The sequence below is a fragment of the Rhinolophus sinicus genome, linkage group LG04, assembly GCF_036562045.2.
Source record: "Rhinolophus sinicus isolate RSC01 linkage group LG04, ASM3656204v1, whole genome shotgun sequence".
NCBI classification, from domain to species: Eukaryota; Metazoa; Chordata; class Mammalia; order Chiroptera; family Rhinolophidae; genus Rhinolophus; species Rhinolophus sinicus.
The window spans coordinates 127,793,521-127,806,225 of NC_133754.1; the positions used below are offsets into that span (position 1 = coordinate 127,793,521).

At 39.1% G+C, this 12,705-nt stretch overlaps 1 pseudogene; it reads left to right on the top strand.

Moving 5' to 3' along the window:
* The first annotated feature begins 6,408 nt into the window (after positions 1-6,408).
* Positions 6,409-12,705, top strand: part of LOC109451152 (elongation factor 1-alpha 1) — a 55,209-nt pseudogene continuing 48,912 nt past the window's right edge.

Below are 12,705 nucleotides of genomic sequence, written 5' to 3' on the forward strand. Positions count from 1 at the left end.
AAAGGTGATAGGGAATAATGTATTATTTCCCAAGACTTATTTGTATAGCATGTCTGTTATTAAAAAAAAAAAAAAAAAAGTAATAGTCTTGTTTTGTGTAAGAGATTTCCTGGCTGGGGTGAACGCTACCTCAGGATCAAGATTCTCCGTTGCCAGGAACCAGCGAAAGTCTGCAGCTTAGATTGCTTGCCTTAGAGCTCATCCCCAGCCACTCCCTGCATCTGAACCGACCCCTGGTTCCAGTTTGCAGTTCTTGCAGACCACCTGGTTTATCACAGCTTGCAGGGTCTTTGGCAGGTCACTTTGTTTTTCACCACAACCTTATAACTCCCTGGACTCTGCCTTGCTCCACTGTCTTGTCTTGCTTTCCAGTACTTAGGCTGCCGGCTTGCCTGCAAGCTGGTTCCAGCACCTCACTTTGGTATCCCGACCCACTGTCCCGGTGTCATTGCCCTGCTTGCTGACAACTCCAGCCTCACTGTCCCACACTGGGGCTCGACCCTGACTTCCGTGGCCCAAATGCTTTCTGCGTGCAGCCTGCTCTGCCCTTTCTACCTTCCACAGCAGCTTTTATCACATGCAGAAAAACCCACTTCCTAATCACCTGCTGCTGTTTTCTGTCTGGAACCACTAATGTTGCTGCAACCGACTGTGCCAAAAATCTGACAACAAAGACAGAATCAAACTCTACCTGATACTTTTTTCCCAGGGGATTTCCAAGACGTCTTTATACTTCCCTCAGGCTTCCCTTGGGCGGAATTTCTCTTTCTCCAAAACTTTTGCCTAGGAACAGATTTAGAGATAACCATCTTGAAAATGACTATACCCACACTTCATGCCTCCCTTCTCCCTTCCCACATTTAAGGGATGCTAGTCTATATTTCTACCTTTAAGAGGAGAGAGAAAAAGGACAATTCAAGGAATTTCAGAGAAGCAGACCAGCATTGGAACTCTTGAGAAGCATCGGATTCTCCTCCAGTGTGGCCATTATGACTCCAATTTCGTTTCTGTCATGTGGCCCTGAAGGCACTGCCGTCACAGGGCTATTCAACCTTGTCCAGCGAACCTTGTTATTCCACGCAGAGCACATGCTGTCCCAGGAGTGGGCCAGCTGGGAGGGGCCAGAGAGGTGCTAAGCCAAGAGATTCCAGGGAGAGCAGAGGCCGCTCGGCGAGAAGGGGTGTGAAGAGCCTTGGTCAGAAGCCGGCTGGCTCGGAGGCGCACAGAGTGGTTTGGCTGGAAGGTAATGAACACCCTTTGTCCTGCAGAGTCTACCAGATCCCGCCGCCGGGCTCGGCAGAGATCAAGCTGGGTGTGTTTCAGCCACATGCCTTCCTCACTACCCCTACAGTCCCTGGCTGTGGTCTGGTCCTTTGCTCAGCCAAACTATGTGATTTCTTTTGGTGAGCTGGCAGCCACACGTTATGAGCTGGACTGAACAGTGTATGTCCCTGTTCCCTTGCCTCGTTATTTTACAACTAAACAATCAGCACATTTCTGTGAAAGCCTGTCTCCTTTCCCGAGTTCTAAACCACTATTCATTCAGGAACACATTTTAAGCTTTCTTGTCCTAATGAATGTCAGACACATGTTTGGGAGAAGAAAAAGGATGGCTCTGTAAAGGAACCGTTACCTCTAAGTGATAAAAGATGTGAATGGGCTCCCAAAGTACTTGCTCCTAATTATTCCATTTCTGAGAGACTTGACTGTTAAGACCCAAGCTAGCTCTAGAAACATTTGAAGCCTCATGTTTCCATCTGGCCTGGAGGATGCTGAGCTTACAGAATTCCTAGCCAACTTGAAGACTTTTCTTTAGAATTTAGATTTAAGGAGAGCATTTTTTTTCCCCTACAGACTTATGTTTCAGAAAAGCAACAACAATCAGTGTCAGGTAATTCTTTTCAGGGCGTGTGGTCTTCTGTTTATTTTATGTTTTTATAACTTCAGGTAAGAAGAGTAGGCTAATCTCTAAAAAGTCAATCAAAGTTGATAGAAACCATGTTGAAATGAGTGGCTACCCTATTCCTGAGTTCTTCTGACAGATTTTACTTACCAGCCTCTTGTGTATGTGTATATATCTGAAATGAGTACATGTATAATGACGCATCAAATACATCCCCTTATTTAAAGCTCTGACCAACCTGGAAACATCTTCATTACAGTATTTTTCAGCCAAACATTTATTACATTGTATAATAGTTGAATCAAATAAACTCATATCTTTTCTGACTTTCAAAAGTTTGGGAATTGTTTTTTTTTTTTTTTTTTTTTTTTTTACACGTGTCAAGCTCTATTGCAAGCAGGATAGAAATCAGAATTTCAAAGGTCAAGCTTTTAGAAATATTGTAACAACTAATTATATTTTAGTTCTCTAAACTTCTTTCAAGATGGGAAATGCAAGTAACATTTTAGTTGTATTTTGGCAGATCCCAGGATATTTTCGTGTATCTACCCAAACTACTACTACTAATGATTTAATAGAAAGGAAGAGAAAGAGACAGAGACCAACAGAGACAAGGAAGGAAAGAAGGCAGGAAGGAAGGAAGGAAGGAAGGAGGGAGGGAGGGAGGGAGGGAGGGAGGGAGGGAGGGAGGGAGGAAAGAAGGAAGGAACGGAGGGAAGAAGGAAGGAAGGAAGGAGGGATGGAAGGAGAGAAGAAGGAAAAGAAGAAGGAAGGAAGAAAGGGAGGAAGGAAGGAAAGAAAGAAGAAAAGAGGCATAAATTAACTTGTGGAGAAAGTAGGCGAAGCAGCTGAAAAAGGACCATCTAATAACATGCATAGTTTTCCATACCTCAAGTCTCTTCCCCGGAAATGGAAAACCAGAGAGGACAGGAGCAAGGTCATTCAAAAGATGATCAATAGTCTCCCAAAAAGTAAAGAATGCTAATGTTACCCCTTTTTCTTTCCATGTCTTTTCCCAGTATCTCCAGGGCTTATAGTTGGATAAGCAAAGGATTTTATATAGTTATCTCTTAACATTTCCTAGAAACATACAAAAGTTGGAATCCTGTACACTTCCATGCCCAAATAAGTAATTCCTACTTTGCTGGTAATCTAGAATAGACTGTCACTTACACTACCTCCCTCCAAACCCTACACCTATATTCCAAGCCACTGACTCTTCCTTTGCCTTGTTCCCTACTCCACAGCCATCCATCCAGGGGGTTTATAACAGTGGATATCTCCCAGTGTTTTTAGCATTCATTTATAAACTCCATTTCTTTCTTATCTACCTTGGAAAAAATATGTCCTAGGCAGTAAAGTGGGTGCTAAGTATTTTTTTCCATCCAGATTTCCTTATCTCTACATTCAAGATATTGTGATCACTTGCTAATATTATTTGACATTTTATTGAAAATGTTCCTTCCAGTGACCATCGGACAATTACAACAATATCACTTGGAAAATATGATGCAGTCTGCTGCCTCCTTGATTTAATTTGATGTGATCAGTAGATGGGTACACACTATATGGCATGCTTTGATATAGTAGACTAGAAAAGTAATAAATAATGGGATTAGAGAAAATATTGGGTCTATTTATCATTTCAATTTCCCTCTGGATACTCAAAAATTGATACTCTTGTACACTGCCCACTAAAATCCAGCAACATCTTTGAATGGAACTGGATAATCCAAACACAAAACTTGTCTTAGAGTGTTTCATCCATATTATTACTTTCAAATGATTGCAGGTTGAACAGAAAATAGTCACCGTGCCATTTTGTCCTAAGTCATAGACCTAAACTTATGTATTTTTCTCCCTGTGAGTCCTTGTCAAAAAACATGAAGAAGAAAAAGGCAAAAAAGTTTAGATTAGCAATCCCCTAATAAATTCTGGAAAAAACCTGGCACCACACATGGAAGGTGAACAATTAAAATTATGAACTTACACAAAACTACATTACACATATTATCAGAAAATCTTTCACCCAGGTAATAAATGAATAGATTTGTTTATGTACATGAGTGTGTGTGTAGATAGCACTATGAAAAACATTCTTTAAAAGGTTAATAATAATAGCAACATACAGGAATTCTCTGAATTCTCAAATAGAGCAAAAAAGTTTAAAATGTTGCTACTTATAGCACACAAACACTAAATCTGTTGATCTGCAAAACTCATTTGAAGGCTCTCTTAAAGACTGGACATTCTATAAAAGCGAAATATGGGAATATGGGCAGTACACATTCTAACAGTCCACAGTTAGAGAATTTTTTTCATGGTTGGAGAATTTTTACAAACATTAACTGACTGATCTTTACAACAATTCTGTAGGAGGCAAATATTATTAATGGTTTCATTTTACGAATGGGGATCTGAGTCAAGGAGAGATTAAATGACATGCTGAAGACTATAACAAGACAAAGTGTTAGAAAGAGGATTAGAACACAGAAGATTCTGACTTTCTGTTCTTGTTATAAATCACAGAAGCAAGATAAAGTATGTGATAACATTTTTTTTGACAAATGGGATGTCATGAACCTGAAGCTTCTAATGTGAGCAATTTTGATATTGCCAATAATAAATGTATATTTTAAATAAATCACATAATTTATCTCATGTATCTGTTGAAAATAAATCTTCTAGTAAAAAATATAATTTAAAAATCAGAAATTAATATATTCCTAATACAATCAGTTCTCAACATGTGTAAGGTTGGCTTGAATAGTCATAGTCTATTGTGTCCTATGTTATAAACTCATGACATCCACAACTTGCAGGGATCAGAAACTGTCAGGTCATGTTCAGGTACCAATATCATGAGTGACCTCAAATTCCCATCACAGTATTGCCTTTGTTTATTACTATGCAGAGTTTGAATGAGCTAAACTAAACTGAGCAGAGAAGGAAATGAAGCAAAATTGGGGGATGGGTAGTAAACAGATGGGGAGAGAGAGAGGAAGAAAGAGAGAATGAGAGAAAAGAAGAGAAAGTTTTGAGATGATCAGGGCTAGGTGAGATTTTACAGTATTATTCTATGCCTCTGTATTAGTCTGGGTTCCTCAGAGAATCAGAATCAATAAGAATATAGTTGACATTTGAACAACACAGGTTTGAAATGTGTGGGTCCATTTAATGAAGATTTTTTTCTACATATATAGAGTCAGCCCTCCATATCACCGGGGTTTGCATCCATGGATTCAACCCACTGCAGGTAAAAAACAGTATTTTTCAATCGACAGGTGGGAATCCATGGATGTGGAGGACAAGCTGTACGCATTGATCTACGCCATTTTATAAAAGGGACTTGAGCACCCATGGATTTTGGTATCCACGGGGGTCCTGGAATCAACCCTCTTCAGATACTGAGGGACAACCAGAGTAAAGTTTTCAGGGAGTCAAAAGTTATACGCGGACTTTCAACTATGCTGGGGTTGGTGCCTCTAATTCCTGTATTGTTCAAGGGTCAACTGTACAAATATATAAAAGAGATTTATTAGATGGAATTGGCTTACACAGTTATGGAGGCTGAGAAGTCCTATGATCTGCAGTCAGCAAGTTGGAGACCCAGGAGACCAATGATGTAGCTGCAGTCTGAGTTCCAAGGCCTGAGAACCTCAAGAGCCAGTGATATCAGCTCCAGTTCAAGTCCAAGTCCAAAAGTAGGAGAAGGCCAATGTCTCAGCTCAAAGACATTCAGGCATGAGAGAGTGAATTCTCCCTTTCTCCACCTTTATGTTCTACTCAGGCTTCCAATGGATTGGCTGAGACCCACCCCCATTGGGGAGGGCAATGAGCTTTATTCATTTTATAGATTCAAATGTTAATCTCACACAGAAATACCCTCACAAACACACCCTCAATCACATTTAACCAAATATCGAGGCATAGCATGACCCAATCGAGTTGACACACAAAATTAACGATCACAGCATCTTTCTCCAAATATTCCTCCTACTCCTGTCCTCTGTCCCACTCAGAGAACATCAGGCGCCAAAGGTAAAAAGAGCTAATACTCAGCTTTTGTGGTTAATAACTTTGTTTTTTAAATGTAACTAATAATGTATAATGTTTACTATCAGCAAGCACCATTCTAAATACTTTATAAATATTAACTCAATACCCACAACAACTCCATGAGGTAAGCACTACTATTGTCATCCTTATTTTTACAGATGAGGAAACTGAGGCAGAGAGGGTTCCAGGGTCCTAAAACTAGGGTGCAGTAGAGCCAGGATTCAATCCCAGTGAGTCTAGCTCCGGAGTCCATGGTCCTAACCGCTACCCTGTGACACCTTGAAACTCATGGCAGAGCATAGTTTGAGAGAAAATGTTTGGCGAACTAAAAGTCACAATTCTGAAAGACTCTGAGCATACAGTTGATGCTATAAGCAATAAATTAAGAAAGATAATGCAATGATGATCGAAGTATGAGGTATGTTATACCCCCAAAGAAATTTTGAATGCCCAAGTCGGGTGGGGGTCCAAGCAAAGGAACACTGTGCCTCATTTCCGGCGTGGAACCTGAAGAGGTAGCAAGCCTCTCATTGCTTCCCTCCCAGACCCTTGGTCAGCACACCAGCAGGGAAAGTAGAGGCCTAGTGAACATGTCAGGGCAGGATGGGCGTGATACAGCTCCATCACGTCTCCCAGAGCCCCTGAGTGGCACAGGAGGCCATCCTAACATTGCCGTGCTTCCCTGTCCTTCCTCCCCAAGAGTGGTGACAAGGACAGGCTTTGGAGAGCTGCAAACAACCTCACAGTCTTCCCAGGAATGTGGACTAGAAGTGAGTCCAGAGGAGAACAAGCCCATCTTGAGGACATCAGCAGGGACGCATACTATCCCAGATGCATCAGCAGGGATGCATACTGGCCCAGAGACCAGTATGTGCCACCATGCATAAAGGATCATTTGTGAGGACCAATCGTCTCCTCCTATCTCATGGACACCATGGTATGACTTAAAGCCTCAGAACTTGGAGGCAACCCAAGGAGAAAAGGGTGGGAAGAAAATCCTGAACTGGCTGAATAAATGACTGACTGATGTTAACCTGAGTTGAATAAGATTGAAATCAAGTTCAGTTCAAGAAAATAAAGCTTCATTTTTTTATTTTTTATTTTTTTTTGCACAGCTGATTCTGCAGCCTGCGACTTGTACTTCCTCGGCTGTAAAGAAATAAAAACTTGTTTACCTTTGCCACCAGTCCTCTCTCTCTGAAGGCCAAAGGAAAATCTCCAAAATTGTTTTGAGAAATAACAACATTATTGGCCTAAGTATATGACTTCCCAAAGGGATTACTTTATAGAGCAATGCTCCTTTCTATAAGTGCTCGTTCTGTTCTGTTTCCTTAAAACATTAGTTTCATTAGCTCAAACCAGTGCTCTGACTATAGACCTGGCCCTTAAAATGACTGTAAGTAATTTAGTGATGGTTGCTGTCCGTTAATTCAAATAAACTTGCTAGAGTTTAGGCTAAGATGGAAAAGATTTAAGATTTTGTGAAGTCAGGATATAATTCAGCTTTGAGTTTGGCTACTACTCAAGCCAGAGCTTTGAAGCTTTTTGACATAGTGAAACAACATTATGATGAAGGATCAAAGGATGAAAAATTCAATGGAAATCAGGGTTGGTTCATGCATTTTAAAGGTAGTTATGCCTTACATAACATCAGGGTACAAGATGAGGCGGGAAGTGCTGAGGTGGCAGTTCCAGAGAGCAGAAAGACTTTCTGTCTGGAACACATAAAGAACTTGGTGCCCTAAGGCCCACGCTAGCCATAGGGTCATATGTGATAGAAACAAGAGAACAACAAAACTGACATCGCTGAATCAATTTATTTAAAATTCATCAAAGAATCCTGGTCTCTCAAAGATATTCTCAAAGGTGCTTGTGATAATTTTCTTAAAAACATCAAAAAAAAATTCTTATCTCTAACTAGGTATTTTCTTAACTCCTGATTTGTTAAAGGTAGTTTAATGAAGAAGCTTTATTTAAGGTCATTTCTATAAGTAATCATGCTTCAAGTTTTCAATCAATGTAACACACTACTCTGCCATTGTTATAATGTGAAAAAAAATTGATTTGTTTGGTTTAAATAATGTTTCCTTATAGGAACTTCTAGCAGAAACACAACTCATTATAAGTGTAAGGAATATCTCTAGAGCTGGCATACTAAAGCACAATTAAAAATCAATCTTTTAGAAATACATATTTTCAGGAAAACAAGGATGGAAAATTAGTCATTAAAACAGATGATGTAAACCTAATGTTATAATTGTTGATGTTTATAACTCTGCAAATTTAATGAATTTGCCTTTGAAAAATTTAGGCTACTCAATATGACTTTAAACAGACTTATTAAAGAAAATTCCAGGACTCTATCTTTAATATCTTCTCTAGTATACCTTTCCTAAGCAATCGACATGAGTTACGGAAGGTCTGTCAGCCTTCAATTTGGTTTTATTAGCATTTGTTGCTTTAAATCAGACCTTTCACATTATTTATATAAGGGTTTTTTTATTTAATATTCAAAATGATAGAACATGTACATTGAACCACAGATAGGGACATGTTTCATCCTAGTATGAAGCATGCCTTATAACACTTAAGTGGTTTATTAAACTTGTCTGATCTTATATTGGATAAATTCTGTGCTTGACATCAAGACGTGTATATGATACATTTATCACATTTAGGATTCCTCTAAGTTACATAAACCATTTCTTCTGGGAATTGCTAGGAGTTCTATCCTGAAGTGAAAAATACACCAAGTATCCAAATATTTCTCTTAAATATGAGTTAGACTACCACACAGAATTATTTTAGTGGTCTCAGTTCCATCCCCGGTGGACAGTGCTACATAGTAAGAGAAACCACCTCACATAATTTGGCACTGTTTAGAACCAGCAGCCTCTGATCAGAAGGAGCTCGTAATGAGCCCAGGGAGACAGAATGACCTCTTATTAGAAGAAGCACTGTCTCTCTCAGGCTAGGCTGAGGTTGGAAACTCTGGGAAGATCAAGCTGCAGCTGTTGGCTTCCTTTTTGACTTGGGGAAGGTCGAGGTCTTATTGGGATCGAGCTACCCACTCACTTCACAAATGGAGAGCTGGTTATTAAAGGAGAATGAAATGAAAGAGCTTTTTGTCACTATAATGTAATGAAGTTTATCATTTGGGGGAACAGTAAATGCCAACCTTCATTTCTATTTAGATAATTAATGTAGGGACTAGAACTAGCAAGAGAAGAGGGAAATAAAATGTGGTAGTTCAGGAACAAGCTTGAACTCAGGTTAGTTAGAACATTAATAAACACATGACTAGTCTACCGTTTAACTCTACCTCTTCCTACCAAGGTTCTGAATTTATTTAAAATAAACATACACATGCTTTATTTTAATGAAGCAAAGAGCCAAGTAATTGCTATAGAGGAATAAAAGCGTTTTGCCTAAGATTATTAATCAGGAACAGATTTTCTACTGGGAAAACAGGATTTTAAAGCAAAAAGATCAAGGGATCAGTCACACCTGGGTTTGAACCTCAGACTTCGGGTAAGAAGCCCTCTGCATCCCTGAGACTCTTTTGTAATGTGGGGTCAATGTTCCCCACCTTGTAGAATTGCTATGAGATGATGTGAGTGAATGCACAAGATCCTGCACAAAGCCTGACACAGAGAAAATAATTGAAGTATTCCATCCATTTTCTGCACGAGGGCTAGAATTCAGAACATTGATGTATTTGGACCATTACATCATTACTTTCACTAACCTCTAACTGAGAAGTAACATTTCTTAAAAAATGCATGTAAACAACATTAGCATATATAGTACCTGTGATGTTGACACTAATAGAAATCACGGATATTTTCATAACACAGTACAGCTACTTCAGATATTTCAAAATTATTATTTACATTCATCCCCATTTTGAAATTATGGTAGTTACTAGGCCCACTGCTGGATCTTTTTATTTAATGCGTTAATAAAGAAGCACTTGTGTCACTACCTCACAAAGAATTGCTTTAAATATGTGTTGGTTATACGTCCGTAATTGATTTCCTTTGTAATACTGTGTATTTTACTTTATTCTTTTAAAACATGCTTTAGATGACAATTAAAAATATTCTGAGAAGTCTAGAGGCTTCACCAAACTGCCAAATGGGTTTGCTTTACCCTTTGCTGGTGGTGTTACAGTCAGCCGCTAGGAAATGGACACAAGTGTTGATTGGGGTTGTGAATAGCTGTGACCATTGTTCAGATGGATCTAATTTGGGCTATTTTCTGCAAAAATGGTAAGTTTGTACTTGCAGTTGATATTGGTTGATACTCAGCTGTTGACTATTTGATGAGATTTTACTTGCAGAATGAAAGTCAACCCTTATATTTCATCTTTTTTTTTTTTATCACAAAGAAATGGAAAACAAGGATATGTGTCCAGGTCACTGAGAGTCATTTTTATATGCTCATGTCCCAAAGATCTTAGAGAGTCATTAGGATTTTATGACACCAATTTATTGGCTTTATTTGTGACAAAGGTACTGTGAAATAAGATAAGAATCAGTGGCTTGTAAATCTTGTCTCCCAGCCGTTAAAAATAAAAATGAATTCAACCATTAGCTGGTTAATATTTTCTTACATTTCACTGGTTCTGAAACATGCCAAAATATGCTTATTTGCAACAGCTGGAAAATTATACTGCAACTAAAATTATATTTCTTGGCTTCCTACAGAATGTTTTTGCTCTGAGAGCTCAAGAATAGTATAACCAGTGATTTTTTTTAAAAAAACCTATGCCTATAATCCAACCAGAAATGTCACCAGTTTTTATTATAGGACAGTATATGTTTTATAATGCTACTTTTCTTTAGTATACATTTATGACATATTTCTTATTCTAATAGGTGGGTAAAGTACATGAAAAATAAAAATATCAACATTATAATTTATGATGCAGCGTTTGTAAGCCTGATTTATTTTTTCTTGCTTTAGTACATTTAAAGACATGCTGCTCTCCCTTTCATCACATGTATAGCCTTACAAATAAGTCAGACAGCATCATATCTGTTAATAGTCTACTTACAGCAGAGTTTATTTTAAAGGAAGAGGATAGAATTTGACCAATGTTGAGGGCAAACTGGTTTTAAATGGCACCAACAATGTCCTTTAAAATGTTGTTGAGATAAATGTGCCATTAATGCTAAACATCTCTACTCACTTGGCAAAGTATTCTGAGGTAGGTAGACGTTTTTATTCCAAAAGAGCTTCTGTCATCTCCTTTCAATTGTTTCCTTCAATACTTGTTCTGAGTTGTGGGAAAGTAGATTCTCACAAAATGCATTTTCTACTCTGACTTTAGTTTTGCCACAACTTGGTCTACCTTATGCATTGGAGTAAAGACCTCATTGAATACTTTATTCTAACAGAAGGCACGTTATGTAAACTAATAATCTGACAGCCCATTTGGAGTCCTCTTTTTGTGGAACTGGCATAATAGAGGTTGGGCAAAATTTTCCATTCTGTCTTATTCAAGTTTTCTGTCTACTAGACTAGAAGTTCTACATATTCAACTTCTGCAATAATTTGATTTTTTTTTTGCCAATACAAATCATTATCATATGGTGTTCAATGTCTCCTGTGCTCTGTGTTTAGTCACCGATTTATTCATATTGTAACATCAATAGGCAGTTGCTGCACCTAGATGAACAAATGAACTGATTGTAGCTCCACCCTTAGGGCAGATTGTCCCTCTTCCTGTCTTTCAAGAACACCACTGAAAGTGGCTGTAACGCAGCTACCATTCATTTTGAGCTGGCACCCCAATACTGGCTTAGCGTACCTGTAAACCAAACTCAGGTTTTTTTCCTCCTCCAGATGTACGGGATACACCCTCACTTCCTCTGCATACAGCTAAAAATATGAGTAAAAGAGCAGTCCTGATGTGACTGTATTGGGTGACAAGGGAATCTGAGCTCCCTGCCCAAGCAGCTTATCTGGACTGTGCCATTTCCAGCTTAAGATAGACTGTCGCTGCCGCAGAGCCAATCGGATTCATGACTTAATAGTTCTGGCAGAACACAACCAGTATTGGGCAGTTCTAGGTGCAGAGTCATTTGGTGTCCCATGGTCAAGCATTTTGTCTTTACTAGGGCAGAGTCACATAGCAGGGGCTATTAATCAAAGAACATATAATTCACTGTTGCAGAAGACATGGCCCTGTTCGCAAATCCCAGGGGCCTGCATTGCAATTCTCACACTGGAGTTTGTCACCACAGAACATTTAGTGAGCTGGTACCCCTCTCATCAGCTTGGTAAGTGGTGTGTCCTCTGGTCCCTCTCGTTGAACACAATCCTTTAGTAAGTTTTTTGCCCTGACGTAATATATCTATTCCAGCATGACTATTTCCACCAGACTCTTTATTCCTTCCTGTATCATATGCTGGGACAACTCAGGCATTTCCATTCCACTCAACATTCACCAACACTTCCTCTACACTTATAAGAGCCATGCTAACAGTAAATGTGTCCTGTCCCCCAGGGTCCTTGCCAGTATGCTAAATCCAGTGTCCCAAAGTCAATGAATCTTTTCTTATTGTCATATATTCTGGCCCCTTGGCCAAACTCCTTCAAAATCCAGTCCCATGGTGCTTCTATAACCACTGATGGTATGTGCTGTCTAGTTCCTACCACTTCTTCAGTGTATAATCTCCTTTCTCTTTCATCAGGCCTAGCATATCCCCTAGGCAATTATGCTTTGTGACCTGACA